This window comes from Lagopus muta, chromosome Z, assembly GCF_023343835.1.
Source record: "Lagopus muta isolate bLagMut1 chromosome Z, bLagMut1 primary, whole genome shotgun sequence".
In the NCBI taxonomy this organism is placed as follows: Eukaryota; Metazoa; Chordata; class Aves; order Galliformes; family Phasianidae; genus Lagopus; species Lagopus muta.
The window spans coordinates 15,122,133-15,142,332 of NC_064472.1; positions in this window are offsets into that span (position 1 = coordinate 15,122,133).

Consider the following 20,200-nt stretch of genomic DNA (forward strand, 5'->3'; position numbering starts at 1 on the left):
TGTGGCCTTTCTTTTCAGATTTTCATACCTTCCTTGTCTGTCTTCTGCTCATCTGTGACCTTCCCATACCATTGTAGACTGAAAAGGTTCTTGTCTACCTTTCTCTCCCTCAGTGCTTTATGTTTATTTCTGCTCTGGAAAAAAAAAAAAAAAAGTGTATTTAGAGCTTGGTCTTATGGGCAGCTACGTTTTATTCAGCTGAAGTTTCAGCTCTGTGGCCATGCAGCTGCAGCAAGCCTAAATTTCTATGAAAACAAGCACTTGGATCCAGATGGACCCCAGCTGTCTGGTGAGGCATCCAAGGTAGTACAAGGTAGTAAGCCCTAGGCCAGGCTTATCAGTTCAGGTGCAGCATTGGACTAACACTGCCAGACTGCTTTTGGACACAGTCTAGCATATGTCAGCCTGCCTGTGTTTTGTCTCGCCAGTTTTGGGGCCAGTAAGAGAAGGTTTGTCCATGTCTGTCAGCATAGCATTATCCAGTGTGTGAATGGGGCAGAACTGGGACGTAAATCAAAAATTGCAGTACTTCACCCATCCATTCAGATGGTAACTTGACTTTGTTGGTGCGTCAGTGTTTGCACTTCTCTGGTCAACCTCTGATAATGCCCTTAATTCTATTTAATACACTTTTCATCACCAAGCAGTAAGGCGTATATGTCTGGACTGTTGCTACATAGTAATTCAAAGCCTAAGAAATCTGACTGCTTCCTTAGAAAATACCAATAGATTCATTAGTATTAGAATGGAAAAGGAGAATTAAAATGGAATACTAATATGCTTTTTTTTCTATAAATCTTGAGAAGAACCAGAATAAACAACAGAAATGAGAAAAGAGGAGGTTATTGGCAAACTGTGACAATTCATGCTTAGGACTGTAGAGCAGGTAGGCTGCAGCAGCAAAGAAACTTACAGCGTATGGTTGCATGTATGTCTGAGTTAAATACAAGGAAAAACAAGCTAATCAAAAAAGGGAAATATCATGGAGCAGGTGAAGAGATTAAGGAAAAAGAATTATTAAAATCTGTGATTTTTTTCCATTACTCTTGTTATTTATGTGTGTTTTCTTCACTGTCCTTCAGTCCTTAAAGCCTCCTTCTGGTCTTCAGTGAACTGTATATAAGTTTAAGTTGTTGTAAATAAATTGAACTCTATTCCCATTCTCCCATCAAAACAGCTCAAAACCTACAAGAACATACAAAAGTGATCCAAATTTAAAGTTTTTTGAAATGCCGTGTTTTTTAAGCTAATTTTATTACAATGTGGGAAATGGTAGGCTGGCACATGAGTTCTGACTCTTTTATTCATAAAAACTCATGCCTTGCAAACAGTAGCTCTCGTGATAATTGAAACTCATGCATGCAAATGCACACGCATGAGAGGCTGTGAAAATGTGAAGCAGGGATAACAAAAGGGGTTGGGAGGAAAAGAAATGGAAGAGTTTCTTTTAACAGGCTTTTAGAGAAAGCCTATTTAATCTCATACTTACTTTTAAATTAGGGGTGTTTTGGCTGCTTTGGACAATGCAACCTCAAAAAATGTTTCCAGAATGTAGACGTGAAGACAAAGCACGCTTACAAGTTCTGCCCCTCAGTATCTCGTTTTTTTGTTCAGGGCCTATTTTCTTTAAAAAAGCTGTTAGGTAATTCATATCTGTACGTGTATGTTATCTTTGAAGGTGTCTTTTATTCACGTTTTGTTTTAGTAGTTAATAACACTGTAGCGCTTTGAGTCTCTGTAAATTTACTTTTAGGAACATATTCTTTATAATCAAAATCATCTGCTAGGCTCACAGACTGTTTTCTTTCCAGAATTGTTTTTGGAAGCCTAACCAGTGTAATTCCAGGGATGATTTTGGCCCCCTGCTTCAGAACCTGGGCCTGCAGAGGGACTTCATATAGCTCTTTGGGAGGAAGAACATAAACTACCAATGCATAATCCTCTGCCAGAATTAGGCCTTAATTTCACAAACCACTTATATTATTTAAGCTTCTGCTTAACTTTAAGCACGTGCACACTGATAGAAATACTAAATTTTTTCTTTATTAAAGTCCCCAGAACAGTGTTTCCTCAGGAGACTGAAGGCCGGAAAGACTTCAAGTATATGGTCCACATGTGGCTGGAGAAGAGGTGGGAGTAGATGGCTACTTGAGGAGCACTCATATGGCTTTCTTCATCCGGACTGGTAAGGGATAATGGAATGAGAAGAGAGACAAGAGAGGGGAAAGCTAGAAGAGTTCTGTGAAGATGCTGTGCTAGACAAGGAACGGGCTACATTTGGATTAAAATGGGAGTAGCAGACAGCTTATTTTCGAGGAGGAGGAAGGGAACACAAAGACTTTGATGTCACAAACTTCAGTTTACATTTTACCATTCCTCTAACTTATCTGCAGTACAAAGTGAGTACAGGTGCTGAAGATCACTGGGGAGTTTAACACCATCTATTGACTCTGCAATGAGAACTGTTTCATACTGTTGAGATGTCTGTGTTCATAGGTAAGAATATACCTACTCATATTTGCAGAGAAGAGCTATATGGACAAACTCCCTCTGGCTGGGTAGCCACTGCACGGGGACAGAGAAGTGTTAAGGTTGGCTTACAGCCCACCCTTAGTACATCTGTCATCTGTGTACTTGAATGGGAAAATGATGAGCTTAGACACTTGGGAGGGAAAGCTGAGCTTTCCAAAACTATTCATAATATTGATGTTTTAAAGGTTTTTCTGAAATCCCAGAAGAAGCTACACCTTGGAGGAGAGAATGTAAATTGTTTTCTGGAACAGAAAACAAGAGTGGAATTAAGAAATCGCACACACACACACAAAGTATTTGTAGGTTAAATTCCTAAACTAAACTGTTAATTTGAAATGGAGACATTTCAGTGTGGAAGAGCAAATGTAAGAGCAATAAATGCTATAAATATTTTACCCTGTACACCATGCTGTCAAATAAAAACAGAAAAATGAAGGACATTTTCTGGTTCCAACTGCTGACTCCACTTCTTCTGGAATCAAACAAAAATATGTTGATATATAACAGGCCATGTGTGATAGCAGCAGCAGGATTTTGAAAGTGACTTTTTTTTTTTTTTTTTCTGAAGGACAAGTAGAAGTAGAAAAAGCAAATCAAGCTCAGTGTAAAATCATTCAAAAGATTTAACATTTGAAAAGAAGAATATGAGAAGATTGAAGAAAGTTAAATCCAAATTGCTGGGCAGAAAAAAAAGGTGGTGTAGGCAGAAAGGAGGTAAATCAGAGGGATCATATTTCAGACATTGTTCTAGGAAAGGCTCTAAAATAAGAGGAAAAGAAAGCAAGTCTCTCCAACAGGAAATTCTGATATGTTGAAACTTACTCCCATTTTGGACTGGTATGAAAAGATGAAAAATAATTTTTTTTTTGTGGGAAAAAGAAGTTTATATAAAAAGAAAAATTTTCTATTTGTATATTTATGGAGAACTCTGAAGACAGTTTGTTGCCAGTGGCTCCAATGTCTCAAATCCAGACAGAAAACAAGGTTGATTTTTAAACGATCTTGTGTTTTGGTAGCCAAAACCTCCTTCATTTGAATATTGCTGTTGGTTAATGACTTAATTATAAAGCTAAACTTTTCAGCTATGTAAATGATGCATTGTCTAGTTCCAAGACTTTGGAATGAAAATTCAGACTTCACACTGCTTTCAGTAGGTTTTGGCTACACCTCAGCACCGTATAGGAAATTGCCTAGAGCAGCACACATGCAAGTACTGCACAATCACCTCTCTTTATTGCATAAATCGCAGCCCCAAGGCCAGTTGGCCCTGCTGGCTGACTGTGGTGAGCTAGGTCATTCCCTCTGGAAAGCAAAAGCTTTCTAATTCATTAGCAGAGAAGTTCAAGTTTGCCTGCACTACTGAAACACCTTTATCTGGTTTTGACTACCCCTAATGTATCTGGTGAAAATAAGGTACTCTCCACGTAAGTATCAGGAATGGATTCAGCTCTGATATCTGCCATGTGTATCTGCTGTTGTGTACAGACACATAATTTCCCACCATAGGGAACAGCAGTAGAGCTTACTCAGCTGACTCAATGTAGGAGGGAGAGGAATTGCCCTCTGACTGTTGTTGAATGAGTTGACTCATATCAATTTGCTGTGAGGGAAGTCTAAACAACTTTCCTAAGCTAAACACCTGTTCACTACATGCATATAATCTGACAAGTTTTTGTCCGCAATGTCCTTCAAATGATTTCATCAGATGCATCACATGTAATGTTTATAAAGGAAGATGGGAGGTGAATGGGTGAGGCCACGTTCTTCTTGGTGGTGTGTAGTGATAGGGAAAGGAACAATGGCATGAAACTTAAACGCGGGGAGTACTGTACTAACATGTGGAAGAACTTCTTTATGGTAAGGATACAGAGTGCTGGATCAGGTTGCCCAGAGACATTGTGGAGTCTCCTTTTATGCAGATATTCAAGACCTCTCTGGAGACCTCTGGAGACATGCACCCTATTCTAGGGTACCTGCTTTAGAAGGAGGTTGGACTCAGTGGTCTCTCAAGGATACTTCCAGCCCCTGTGATTCTGTGTAACATTTATACCTCAGTAGTGTAAAGTTAGTAAATGTTTTCTTGATTAGCCCTAGGACTTCCCATCAACCATTTTAGACCATGATATTAAAATCTCATTTAAAAGCTCATGATTTCTTGGGAAAAAAACAAACAAACAAACAAACAAAAAACCCACAACAATTCATGAAATATGATTTTCTATACTTAATCCTCAAAACCTTATTGATGTGTGTTCATGAACTGATGTCATCTGGAGACGTTAAGAACCTGTGTAGAATATAATGACAGTTTGCTGATTCTGTATTTTTCCTTGAACCTTGCCCTAGTCAACATCTGTTTGCTTTTCTTTTCATCACTCTGAATCTACATTTACCTGTCACTCTCTGCCATATGGCTTTTTTAAAGATGTTCTATGTTAAACGTGTTCTAATCCACATACAAATATATTACGATTTCTTTTTATAGAATTATATACGTTTTGAGAAACAAGACAACTCAGTTTTTGTACTTCAGCGGAGAATTTTCTGTCCATGTAATAACATATTCTCTGTATAACTGTCCTGTTAAAATAATGCTAAGATAGCAAGAGCTTCCATATCTGTGGAGCTTTTGATGGAAGTGCAATTGTGATTTTTGATTGTCTCATTTAAAGAACAAGTAGCAACACTTTGCCGCCCAGATTTAAATCTCCTGTGAACAACATCTGGTGTTCTTTAGCAAACTACTGCAAAGGCCATTATTCAATCTTTTATATGCTAATGACTTTGAATGCCTTCATTTTTTGGAAACCACAAAGCTATAGTTTTGTCTGATGATGCTGCCATTTGAAGTGTTGCTGCTAATCCTGCCATGGCTGCTGAAGTAATGTGATATAACAGTGTTGAAATGTATTATCACAAACCAAGTGTGTGCAAAACCAACTGTAGAGAAATCATCTTCTTTCCAACCCAGCTTTAACACATCAGCTTGCTCTGAGGGAAGCTCCACATCATTTGGTTTTTAACAGATGCTTCTGAAATAGGAGTTGAAAGCCATTTACATTTGTATCGTGCACTACCCAGGACAATGTTGCCTAAAGAATAAAAGCTTATTGTTTTGATAGCATGGCTATCTCTTTTCAGATGGCTGTGCTGAATATCAGTCAGCTTTCAATGGATACAACTAGTCAGATGCATGCAGGAAGTAATTCAATGGCGGATCAGTGTTTGTCTCACACTTTGTTGCAGAAGACTAGGAGGTTGTATTTTGAAAGTATACTGTTGTCGTTTTACAAATGGATTTCAAATCTGATATTGGAAAACAAGAAATTTGTTCTTTGACCATTTTAGAATGTGTAATACTAAAATTGCTTTTTTGCAGAAAAATGACCACTTCTGTTATGCAGTCTGCCTTCCATTTTCCATTCTGTGCCTCTTTCTAGACTCAGAGCAGCCTCCAAGGGACATTGTGGACTACTATGGTTGTCACCTAGTGCTCTGACAGGATTAAAATAAATGTTTGAAATGTTTGCCACAGCTTTCCATTTGTAACATACACTGATAGACATGAGCATATCTCAGTCAAACTGTTTGACAATGAAATGTGTAATTAAATAAAATCAATACCCATATTAGGGCTGACAGTTTATGAACATGTGTTCTTTTATAGGAAGCACTTAGTAACCTTTGTACTTTTTCTCATTAGTCACTTTTTGTTCTTCCAGCCATACATGCTGCAGCAGTAATGAGACAGACAAAATGGCTCAAAAATTTTTTTTTTTTTAGACTCAAAACAGTATTCTCATCAGCCTTTCATTTTCTCAATTCCTGCAGGAGCAAGGGGAGAGCTGTCAGTGGGAAAATCAGAGCTCGTTAGGTTCATGTTGAGGATGTTTGGTTGGGTCTGTGTTCAGAGTTTTTACCTTAATTTTACCTTAATTTTACCTTAACCACAGTCTTTTTTGGGGCGGGTTTTGTGCAATTACTTTTGTATTGCTTTTTCTCGATGGAAAACAAAAGCACCTAATGGAATAAAATGAGAATAAGTTTAATGGAAGGCTGCATATTCTCATTATTATCTTATTAATCAGAAAATTAGATGTTCCCCTTATGTTTCAATTGATCAGATCTAGCTGTGACAAAAGAGTGATCCTATCAATAAGATTTCTTTTTTAATGTTCTGTTTAAACGTACTTCTGTCAAAGACAGTGATGAAAAAAACAAATAGAAAACCACAGCCTGGATCAGGGCCTGTAATGGAGGATGGCCTGTAGAGGAAATGAGATTAATTTGGCTCCTCTCTGTATCATATCACAAACTTAGAGCTGAATGTAGAAGTGATGCCACTCAGAGGAATAAAAGGAGTATGAGCAAGAACAGGTGACTTTATGTCTAACTTTACATGGTTCCACTAAGTACCCTAAGCCTGGCTCTGTCTCTAAGGAAGTTTGATCAGTAAGGAGGTAATGAGCAAGGCTAGAATAGGGGTGTATATTTCTCTCCACTATTTCTCCCAGCTGGTCTATGAAACTTTTATTCATACTCTGTGGAATACCCAGCACTGAAGTAGAATAAAGGCAATGCAATAACCACATAACTGAGGAAGACATAGTGTCAAAAGCAAAGGGAATACAGAAACACTAAGATGAAACGAATTGCCAAAGTCATATAGTATGTCAGTCACATATATGGGAATTATGGGACCTTGACTTCTTATCCTCCACCAATCCACTGTCTGCTGGACTGTGCTACAGCAGCACTGGACAAACTCGACCAACAATGTTCGTTCTTAGGATAGCATCAGCTATCAACCAGCATTTTCATCTGTGAGTTAACCTTCTAAAACTGAGCACAGTGCAACTCAATAGAAACTATACCACTTCATTTCAACTGGACTGTGAGCTAACAAAGCTAGCAAACAGTGACCTAAATTGGTTGTTCAAGCAATTACACTTCAGTCAGATTTAGGAAGGAGTTCTCCTAAATTGTTGGTGGAAGGATGGTGACATCTAGTGGTATAGATTTTTGCATTTTTCTTCAAAATGTGTCTTGAAAGGTCTTGGCAAAATAGTGTGGTGACATTTTCTTTTACATACCTAACACATTTGCTTTTTGAACGCTTTAACACTAGACTTTTACATATAAATTCATGGCTTAAGTTCATGCATTACTTACACCAGAATGACATGATGAATTCTGTTTCAGTATGCACATAGATTCAGGAAATGAATTATTCCTCGTAAAATAAGTATTAAGAAAGGATGGAACTCATTCTCGTGCTGCTTTTCTTTCTGCTTTGGTTATTAATACTGTCTACGTGCCTAACTTTGTGCCAGTTGAAATTAGGTAAGATGAGTCGTAAGTAAAAGTGGCTTTGTTGTTTATCTCTCATTCAAAATCATAAAGTCTAGCCTGTCAAATTCATTGAAAGAACTGCTGGAAATGTATCTTAGAGAAGTTCAGAGAATGAGAGATAAGAATGTAGGGGTATGAAGAGAAGCTAAAGTAATATACATAGCAGATAATTAACCTGTGCCAGGTACTGTTTTAATTGCCATAGCTGAAATGTCTTCATTACTAACTTGCTGGATGTACCTGTGATCTTGTCCAAGTAAACCTTTCTAGGACATTTCTGGGCAAAGGACATTCCCAAAGAGCAGTGTCTATCCACCTTCTGATTTGGGAGCTAAGAAAAGTTGACTGCACGTAAGTATGCTGCCCTGCACTTTGGCTACAACAACCCCAGGCGACGCCACAGGCTTGGGGCAGTGTGGCTGGAGGACTGCGTAGAGGAAATGGACCTGGGGGTATTGATTGATGCTCAGCTGAACATGAGCCAACAGTGTGCCCAGGTGGCCAAGAAGGCCAATGGCATCCTGGCTTGCATCGGATACAGCATTGCAAGCAGGAGCAGAGAGGTGATTGTTCCCCTATATTCAGCACTCGTGAGGCCGCACCTCAAGTGCTGTGTCCAGTTTTGGGCCCCTGACTGCAAGAAAGATATTGAGGCCCTGGAACGTGTTCAAAGGAGGGCAACAAAGCTGGTGAGGGGTCTGGAACACAGGCCATATGAGGAGAGGCTGAAGGAGCTGGGAATGTTCAGCCTGGAGAAGAGGAGGCTCAGGGGGGACCTCATTGCTCTCTATAACTTCCTGAAGGGAGGTTGTAGTGAGCTGGGGGTCGGCCTCTTCTCTCGTGTCATTAGTGATAGGACCAGAGGGAATGGCTTCAAGCTACGGCAGGGGAGATTCAGGCTGGACATGAGGAAGTATTACTTTTCAGAAAGGGTGGTCAGGCACTGGAATGGACTGCCCAGGGAGGTGGTGGAGTCACCGAGCCTGGGGGTGTTCAAGGAAAGGCTGGATGTTGTGTTGAGGGACATGGTTTAGTGGGAGCTACTGGGAATAGGTGAACGGTTGGACTGGATGATCTTTTAGGTCTTTTCCAACCTTGGTGATTCTATGATTCTATGATTCTATGCTTTTCCATGCTATCTGATTTACAGGTGTAGCCTAAGTGTTATTCTGCTAATATGAAATGTAATGATAAACACTAAAAATATTCATGATACAACTTGGAAATACAGTAATGAAGAAGAATTCCTAAAAGTTTTCAGTCTTCACCTTTGTTTAGCCATATACCAGATTGCCAAGTGGCATGGTACCTTGCATAGGCCATTTTGCTGTGCATGCAATTATACAGTGATCACTGTGTTGAGGTTATTGCAGTCAGAGATATGGCCGACAGAGGAACGCCTTGAAGATGGACAAAGACAGTGCAAAGACAGATAATCCCATGCATCTCTGCAGGCTAGGGGCTGACCAGCTGGAGAACAGCTTTGTAGAAAATGACCTGAGGCACTTGGTGGAAAACAAACTCAACGCAAGCCAGCAATGTGTCCTAGCGAACATCAGAAGGCTGTGAGCATACTGTGTTGTATGAATAGAGAGGCAAGCAGCAGACAGACAGAAGTGATTCTGTCTACATGTGAGACTAATTTGGAATCCTGTGCCCAGCTTTGGACTTATCAGTAAAAGAAAAATTGACAAATTGAAGCATACTTAGTAGCAAGCCACTGAGATGTGCAGTCTGGAGCAACTGTCCTTTGAGTAGAAGGTTAAGTGACCAAGGCTTGTTCAGCTTGGCAAAGGGGAGGCTTATGTAAGATCTAATTGATGGATTCAGTTGGAGATCTAAGAGAGAACAGAGGCAGACTTTTTTTTTTTCTTTTTTTTGGAGGAGCAGAGTAAAAGGCTGAGGATGAACAGGCACAAGACGGAATGCAGAAAATTATAATGACGTACGATGATACAAGAAAAAGTATTTTTACCACAAGGATAACTGAACACTAAAACAGTAGATCCAGAGTAGCCCTACAGTCCACATCTTTGGAGGCACCGAAATGTGGACAGGACACAGCTCTCATAAGCCTAATCTAACTGTCCCTATTTTAAGTAAGGCTAGACTGGTGACCTATGGTCCCCTCTAGCCTATAAGCTTTATAATGCTGAGATAAGGCCATGCCAGATTTCATGAAATCAGCACTAGAAGGATGTGAAGAAAGAAGAAAGAAAGTCTTCAGTTATATGTTGTTATTCTTCTATTAAAAGACACAGTCTTACCAACCATTTGACAGCATGTCAGTTGTCAGTTGCCAGCCAGGTCATGTATTTATCTTACCGTCATCCTCTAGATTGACTTCCAGCTGACCATCAAACACACCAAATGTTAAGTAATGCTAGGGAAGACAGTCTAGCTAGTTTAAGTAGTCAGTAGCTGAGAGTTTATCAGTGAAAGTTTCTGTACTGTACAGAAAAAGGTACACTTATTTTTTTTAATCACCAAATACACTACTCTCAAACTATTCAGTTTCTGCTTCAGATTCCGTCTCACCACAACATTAGAGCAAGCCTTCGGCTTTTGGACACTATCTCATTTAATTTGATTTACTAGCTTCAATTGTAATTGTATTGTATTGTATCATAGTGTGTTATCTTGCATTCCGATATTATATTTAGTAAGTTAGCTTGTTTCTCCTCAGATTGTTGCCGCTGTTTTCCCTTTCCAGGGCATGGATCTGTGGTTTCCCCTCACCCTGCCAGTCACACAACCAGGCCGAATCAGCCCATAAACTACTGGCAGAATTGTCAGTTACTTATCCCAACAGAATCCCATTAGCTCTACATGCATTTCAAAATAGCAGTATATTATTTTCTCCAGTCAATCAATTTATTTCTTCTAACAACAAAAACATGAAGAAATCATTAATTTCACAAGAAGATTTTTCATTTAATACTAAGCTATCTCAAAGAATAAAGGTTAAACTCCCTCATGCTCCTGGATTTTCAACTCATAAAATAAACCTTACAAAAATTTGCCTTGTATGTTTGCAATGGCCTGAGAGATCAAATATGAAGTACCTACTATTTGGATGGGATGCATGGGATGCATGGGAAATGTGTGAGGTATTATTTCATAGCTGACATAATAGCACTGAAATACTATATAAAACTAAGAAATCTATTTTTCCCATTTTCCTGTAATTGAGGAGCTTTGATTTTGCTTAAGATTTGGGGGCAGGGGATTGATCTTTGATTTACACAGGCACATAGCCAATTGAACAACAAAAGAAATTTCTTTTGAGTAGCTACACTACTGTCCAACTGTAGCAACTGTAGCTGTTGAATGCAGCTTAACTCAGACGGTGCTGCTTGGGGTACTATGAAGCTGTAGAAGCACTTTCATTTTGAAGTATGTGCAGTGAAGTTCAGCCTACCACATGAATTTTTCATTCCTCTGAAGATATTTGGAAATCCTATGTTTTTGTTGATGTATTTTAGTTAGGAAAGATCATATTGGCTTATCCCTAATGCATGTATATACCGAATGGATTGTTTAAATTATTATCCAGCAGCTGTTGTTATAGCATATAATCTCTTTTAAAGTAAGCTAAGGAGATAAATAATAAAATAATGAACATCTGTCAACAGTTCAGATTGTGTCTATTACAATATGTGGAATTTTACATAGTGCATACAGTCCCACTGTACTTAAGGTGACAAATGTTGTAGACTATATATAAAAATATATCTATAAAGATAGTAATCCCAACTGAAGAGGGCAGGAAGCAGTTGACACTCTCTTTACCAATGAGTCAGTCAGAGATAGAGTGTGAGCATGAATATGGCACTCACTTTTTCTCTGATGAATGTCTATATCATGTGTTCTCTGTGAAATAATGAACTTTTAAACTTTTGGAATGTGTTCTTAACAGAGCTATGCCAATAAGAGGGTGAAAAGACCTTCAGGACAGATCTGTTCTAGTCCCAAAATACTCCATACATTTTAGTTACTCTATTAACTCTGTCTATAAATAGGTGGGTTCCAGTACTGGTCCAAGATTTTGTAATTTATGAGAGAGTGATGTAAAGTCCTCAGTAAAGTTATTTTGTGGATCTAGCCCTGCATCACCAGCAAAGCTTATGGCTACACAGGCAATTAAACTTAACTGATTAGAAACAGAGATATTCCTGTCTGGCTGAAATCTGGTCCTCACCTTCAAGGTCATCATAAAGAACAGGGATCAAGATCTGTCCAAAAATTGAGAGCCATTGGCTAACAGTGTTGCTGTAAAATTTTAAAGTAAACTTCATTGCTTAGAATAATAATTTGAAAAGTATGTTGTCTATAGTCTAGCATACTGAGAAGTACACTGCGAAACAAACAATTTTTATGTACAGGTAGCATATGAGCTGTTGCTGAGGCTCTAGTTTAAAAAAAAAAAAGAAAAAACAATAACAGTTAAAAAAAAGAGTTTGCCATCTTTGGAAAACAGGTCAGAAAACTCAGGAAGAGTGCGGGTTATACAGAAAGAAAATTAAAAAGAGAAAACCCAGCAGGAACTTAATCTGGCCACTACTGATAAAGATAATTAAAATGTTTTTTACAACTATATTAACAGTACTGTGCGCAGCCAGCCCTCTTTAATATCTTTATTGATGATCAGGATGAGGGAATTGAGTGCACCTGCAGTAAGTTTGAAAATTACACTGATTTGGGAGGGAATATTGATCTTCCTGAGTGTGGGAAGACCCTACAGAGGGATCTGGACAGTCTGCAACTACAGATCAATGTATAAACTTCAAGAATGGGTGCCAAGTCCTGCACGTTGATCAGAGCATCCCTGTGCCACAAGCTAGAAGAAGAGTGACAGGAAAGTGGTGCAGAGAAAAAGCATCTTGGTGTATTAGTTTAGCAAGCTGAACATGATCCAGCAGTGTGCCCCAAAGGCCAAGACGGCCAGTGGCGTTCTGGCTTGTACCAGAAACAGTATAGCAGGACTAGGGATGTGACTGTCCCTCTGCACTTGGCACTGGACACAGCTTGAGTACTTGTCTTCAGTTTTGGGCCCCTCACTCTAAGAAGGACATTGAAGTCCTGAACATGTCCAAAGTAGGGCAGCAAAGCTGGTGGTCTGACGCACAGGTCTTACGAGGAGCCGCTGAGGGAAAAGGGATTATTCAGTCTGGAAAAGAGGAGGCTCAAGGAAGAGCTTGTAGCTTTCTACAACTAATTGAAAAGGGTGGTATGAGGTAAGGGTAGATCTCTTCCCAGATAACTAATGACAGGATGAGAGGTAATGGCCTAAAGTTGTGCCAAGAGAAGTTTAGTTTGGATATTAGGAAAAAATTCTTCCTAGTAAGAATGTGGTGAGGTATTAGGACATGCTAGATAGAATTTTAACTCATGAGTTTTTATGCATACCAGAATGTGCTTTACCTGTCATATGGGACAGGATTTGTTGAACAAATTGAGGAGGTGGTTCAAGACTTTACCAAGAGCAGATGCCTGACCAATCTGGTGGCCTTCTGTGATGGAATGATGGCATTGGTGGATAAAGGAAGGGCAACTGATATCATCTCCCGGGACTTGTGCAATGCCTTTTGTTATGGTTCCACACCAGATCCTTATCTCTAAATTGGATAGATATGGATTTGAAGGCTGGAATATTAGGAGAATAAAGAATTTGCTTGATGGTTGTAGCGAGAGGGTTGTTGTGAACGTTCAGGTGGAGGCCAGTCATTAGTGGTGTCTCTCAGGGATCTGTCTTGGGACCAGTGCTCTTCAGTATCTTTATCAGTGACATAGACAATGGAATTGAATGTACTCTCACCAAGTTTGTTGATGACACTTGTTTAGGACCAAGTCAGCAGAAAAGACAGAAACCAAGTTAAAGAATTGAGTTTACTTACATTTAAAGCAATGAGATAACAAGAAAATGAACAAAACAGAACAAAGTAATGCACCTAACCATTACTAAGATTAATTATAGCACTGAAGATACATCTCCAATTGCTATAATACTTTACCATCATCCAGAACTGCAGTCACTGGTAAGCCCTCATTGCAGCTAGGATTTGGAGAGCATTTCCCAGCAACTGAGAGGTCACAGAATCACAGAATTGTAGGGGTTGGAAGGGACCTCCAGAGATCATCGAGTCCAACCCCCCTGCCAAAGCAGGTTCCCTACAGCAGGTCGCACAGGTAGGCATCCAGGCAGGTCTTGAACATCTCCAGAGAAGGAGACTCCACCACCTCCCTGAGGTCCTATGTAGCATGTCCACTTGTAGGTGAGGTCTCCACTACAAGAAAGTCCAGCTTTTATACTGCTGAATAAAACAGTTTATAACATCAAAGGCAGAAATATCTGGTTCATTCTCCCTTTTCTGATTCCACCTCAAGCTTGGCCAGAGCTCAAGGAGGAACAAAAGGAGTCTTTGTACTAGTAGACCTTGACACTACACTTCCAAACAAGGAAAGCTTAATACATACTCAAAGTGCTTTATCTAAACCACATTTCTTGCTAATGAGACATTTTATCCAGTATATATATTTCACCAATGATCATACTCATTTTGCTAATGACAAGATGCTGTTGTTATATAAGATGAGGTTGTGAGTTTCATCTGGAGGTCAACTTTGTTTCAAGGCCTACTATTCATGCCTTAGTGCTTCAACATTAAGCTGAGTGGTGCAGCTGACAAAACAGAAGGGAGAGGTGCCATCCAGTGGGATTTGGAAACACTCAGAAAGTGGGCAGTGGAGAATGTATTCAAACATAACAAGGCCAAATGCAAGCTGGTGCATTTGGGCCAAGGCAGTCCCAGATATGAGTTCAGACTGTGTGAACACATTGAGAGCAGCCTGTAGAGAAAGACTTGGGGCTCCTGATGGGAGAGAAACTGGACATAATCTAGAAGCATGCTGTTGCAGTCCAGAAGAGTATCCCAGGCTGCATCAGAAGAAGGGTGTCCAGCAGGGGGAAGGAAGTGATTGTCCTCCTCTGCCCTTGTGGGGCCCTTCTGGAATACTGTCCAAGTGTGGTGTTCCCAGTACAGGAGGGACGTGGAGCTGCTGGAATGGGTCCAGAGGAGGACCATGAAGATATCAAAGGGCCTGAGAACTTCTGTGAAGACAGGACAAAGGAGTAAGGCTTATTTAGCTTCAAGAAGGCTCCAGAGGGACCTCACTGTGGCATTCCAGTACTTGAAGGGACATTACAGGCAGGCAAGAGACTGAACTTTTTACAGGACAAAGAGGAATGGCTTGAAACTAGAAGATGGGAGATTTGCATTCAGTGTTAGAAAGACATTTTTTACTCAGAGAATGGCTTGATCTCTGGAAGGCATTCAAGGCCAGACTGGAAGGGATTTTGGACAACCTGATCTAGATGTTGGCAACTTTTCTCATGGCATGGGGGTTGAAGCTAGACAGTCTTTAAGATCCCTTCCACCCTAAGCCATTCTATGAAATAAGGAGCTCAGATAACTTCTGATAAGAACAAGAACTGGATTAAGATTCTGCAAGATAACATGTAGCAGGCACAAACCTGTTCATTACAGGAATTCTTGAGAGAAGAAAGCAAAGAAAAACAAATGTGTGCAGAAAAAGAAGGTTGTGGCAGTACCTTCTACTGGGATACAAGTGCTATGGATCAAATGGAAGAAATGGATGGAAGAAAAAAAATTAGCTCACCTCTTCTGAAAAGTGACAGCTCAAGAGGAGTTCAATCTCTATCCAGAGAGGGATATTGTTCCCTCAGCTGCTAAACCTTAAGTGAGGGTGTGGAGACGAGGATCCACAGTCTGGTTTGTCAGGTGCATTGCTTGCACCTGATTTCCCTGGGTTAGCCATGCCTTTCACTTCATGCTCAACCATTGTTTCAGGTTGTGACCTGGCAATTCCTCTACAAAGTGACTGACTGAAATTCCATCTGAAATCATGAATGCAGTAGTGCGCTTCGTGTATGTGTCACAGAAAAGCCAAATCTGCTGAGCTGGCAGAAGTAAATTTGTAACTAGCAGCTAAAATGGTAAGAGAAAATCAGTATCTTATGAAGCTGGAGGCCAATATTGGGCCAATATTGGGCTAGAACCTGCCATAGAGAATTTTGTAAAGTGTGAACTACTACAAGAATACTAGTTGAAATATAGTACTCCATTGTACCCTATTAAAAAACATGTTTTCATGATTATTGGATAATGTCAGCTTTGAGAGCTTTTAATCAAATTGTTACCAATATGCATCTGTAGTACCAAACCCCCTACATTTTGTTGACAACTATAGCTGACTCTAATGTTTACAGTTTGAAATTTGAAAGACACTTTCTTTTTCATTCTCTTGGAATAGCAAAGCCAGAAACTGTTTGCTTTTGAATGGGAAAGCCCAATGGGATGAAAGACTCAGCTCTGCTGAATGGTGTTTCCTTAGAAGTTTAAGCAAAGTGCTACCTTGTTTGGTAATGCGGTGGCTAAATAACTGCAACAATGGCAAGGTAGGAATTCAGCATTATTGATGTGACATTGAAAATGCCAAGTATTCTAACCCAGCATCATTGTTGCCTTTAAACAAGGGAGGAGAGCTATTGTGATTGTTTGCAAGCAAGTGAACAAGTACATTCCATCTAGCCAGCCCTAAAAGATACGCTCTGGAAAACCCTGACTGGGAGCTGTTCACTGAAGCAGTCTTGTGGCTAGGGGGAAATGGAATGCTGGATAAGCAATTGTCACCCTAGAAGTTGAAGCAGTAAGAAGATACAGTTACTGATGGCGAAAAATAATTTCTGGAGGTGCAGGATATGTCTTAAAAATAATCCTAAAATTCGGAGGAGACCTTGCACCAGGACAGGTTAGAAGAGGTTCCATACCTGGAATATTGGCAAATTAATTTTTCTGAATTACTGAAATGTAACAGGTATAAATAGTCATTACTATTGGCTGACACCTTTTCAGTGTGGCCTAGGGCATTCCTGTGCCAAGCAAACAAAGCAAGAGAATATAATTTTTACTCAAAGAAGTAATTTCAAGATTTTGTATTCCAGGAGCATTCTCATCAGATAGAGGACCTCATATACTATAAATTTTACGGGAAATGGCAATCGGATATATATAGCTTGTGATCAAACACTTAAACTATCTCTTGTCTTGTCTTTGGCAAAAGTTATTTCTTCACCCCACTGCAGTGAAGAACCTCAGTATCCCTGGACATGCCTGTGTATTTTTTTAAACCAGAAGAATAAGTGTATCTTTGAACCTGGAAGGATGAATCTTTGGCCAAGAAATGGAAAGAACCTTATCTGGTGCTCCAAACAGTGAATACTATGGTAAAAAAGAGATTAATTTTTGGGTTAATTACATGAAGATAAAGGTATATATGTGGGAGAAATGGAGAGCTGAAGAGAGATTCTCTGTAGCTGAAAATCAAAAGATACACATAAACTGCACTTAGAACATTTTTAATACCTATTTAGGATTGGACAGTACTCAGTGAATATTGTTCTTGTAACTCTGATATGACTCATACTATCTTTTACCTATTTGTGTAAGTATACATATTTATTTAAATATAGAAATGAAGGAACTAAGTTGGGATGATGCACATCCATTGCCTTAGGATGAGTAAGAAAACTGAGGGAAGTGCATGGAAACCAGGAGACCAAGGGGATCAGAATAAGTTTCATTAAATAATGTAACAAATAGATCATATTGCTGTTAAAATGGGTTTCACAGAATCACAGAATCACAGAATTGTAGGGGTTGGAAGGGACTGCTAGAGATCATCGAGACCAACCCCCCTGCTAAGGCAGGTTCCCTACACCTGGTTTCTGGATTTGTGCTCATGTTCCTGGTTCCCTGATTTATATTTATGGATTTATTTGAATTTACAGATATGGAAAGTCACAGCAGCTGCATTTCTAATAATGTTAGCATTTGTCTGCTTGTATGTTATATCAGTGTATAACTAAGTGCTACTTGATATTATTTAACAAAGCCTCAGAGAAAAAGAGACTGGTCTAATCTGTATTGCTAGATAAATCTCAAACAGGGGAAGTGTCAATCAAGCAGGAGTTAATTTTTGTACAAACTTTTGTGTATGTATCCTTAGATATAGCAAATATGTACTTTTATCTAAGTCAGGATGACAATCCTTGAAACTGCTAATGTGATTAAATAGAGGAACTCAATCACAGCGCAACAATTAAACTTGTCTTTGAAGACTGGAGCATCTTGAAAAAAAACCCATGTAGTTAAATAGCATGACTTGAACAACTTGCAGGGAGTGAGATTAGCCCTATCTTAAGTGACCAACTTCAGCCAAAGACTGTAAGAGAAGTGGTCCAGTGATAAGAATATGTATAAAAAAGCGTCATGAAAATCCTGGGGTATGCTGGCTTTGCGGAAGACCACTTAGTGCCCAAACCTGCACAGCTTTGCCATAAATCATTATCCAATCTCTATGCAGAAGATTGGTTTACTGAGTGTTCCTTTCAGACAACACTTACCTAAAGAGGACCTTTGGTAAGGTTCGTTGCATTGTTTTCTGAGCTACCTTTGGGCTTCTAACAATCTCCAATTGCAATTAATTTGCAACTGAGAGACAGTTTTCGTTCTTGGTTCTGTTTTAGAGATTTAATGACTGGCTATAGTGTTCACTTTAAGCATTTATATCAAGCATTTGACATACGAGTTTCCTAAGGTTCTGTTTAACCACGCATGTCTCACCAGCAGCCAGCATGCGGCCTGGTCCAGCAAGCACTGCATACTGCCCACTGCCCAGTGCCATCTGCCTCTGCTGTCACGGAGGCTCTGCCCCAAGTGGCCGGTCCCAGCCCTGGCATTCATTGGCTAAACATAGTCCTGTGAACAACAAAAAATATGCAGCTGTGCTTTCTGTTCTGATAAAGGAACTGGAGAACAGGTTTCAAGACTGCCAAAAAATCATTGTTTTTTTTTTTTGTTATTTTTGCAACTCCATTTTCAGATGACCTAAGTACATAACCTGGGAATTTTCAAATGGAATCCACAGGGTTGTGATCAAGACACTCAACTTAAAAATCTGACCATGTCTCTTTACTTTTATAAGCCCTGTCTTATCAAAGGAAAACATTCCTCACTTCACAGTCACACTTTATTCATACCAGTGCTTTTTGGCAGTCTGTGCATTTGTGAACAACTGTTTTCAAGGATGAAGGAGTGGAATAGCAGTGGAGTAAAATTTCACCAAAAATCTTTGAAAACTCACAAAGGGAGCTAACGAAGAACTGCAGCCACTGCCACGGAACCACTGATGCACATTCACAAAAACAAAGTTAAATATCCCAGTAGTTCCGTGCTTTTGTTGCTCTCTTTAAAAAAAAAAAAAAAAAAAAAAAAAAAAAAAACATCAAAGATCCAAACAAGTTTTGTGACTTACATACATGAACTATATTATGTATCTTGTGAAGGCTTCTCAAAAATGAATGCCTTCAATTTTATTATATTGGCACATGGTAAAAAAGGCAGATTGGTGGTATGGTAGTAGAGGCTGAATCTTCCCACCAGTATTCCATTACATTTTGTCACCATATGATAGACAACAGCAGAGGGGCAGTCTTACAGAATGGTGTCTGACATGAAAGTGTGCATGAAGCAAAGTCTGTCACTGAATTCTACCATGCAGAAAAAATTGCACCAATTGACATTCATCAACACTTGAGAACGTTTATGCAGACCAGTCAGTAAATCTGAGCACAGAGATGCTGTTGGTGGCGCATTTCATCAGTGGTGACAGTGACAGTAGGTCACCTTTGCTGGCACAAACTATAGCATGCAGGCTCTTGTTTCATTGCAGGTGAAAATGCATAGCTTATGGCATTTTGTAGCTGAGATTTTGGTCTATCAAAAGTGTTATTGTGCTCTTTGTATCAGTTGTAATTTCCAGTGAAATAAATGGAAGGTATTATTTTCAGAGTGACCTTGCATATGTAGCCCAAGACAATTTCTGTTCACTCAGTGCAGCCCAGGCAAGCCAAAAGGTTGGCCGTCCATGCATTTAAGCATTCATTTAACCAATATAAAGATCAATTTAGGATATTTTTGATATTGCAGAGTGGTTCTTTCAGTAAAGAAAGAAAATAGATCATTTTTTAATGGTTAGTTGCTTTTCAGAACAGGGAGATGGATGGTTGGATTACATATAATCAAAAACTTAATACGGAGCTGCCAGAAAAGTATGCCAGTATCTTTAACCACACTGTCTATTGGACCTTTTTATCCATGGGTTTGCAGTTCCTAAAGCAGCCCTGAGGAGAAGCATTTGGGAGTGCTGAAAGACTCAACATGAGCCAGTACTA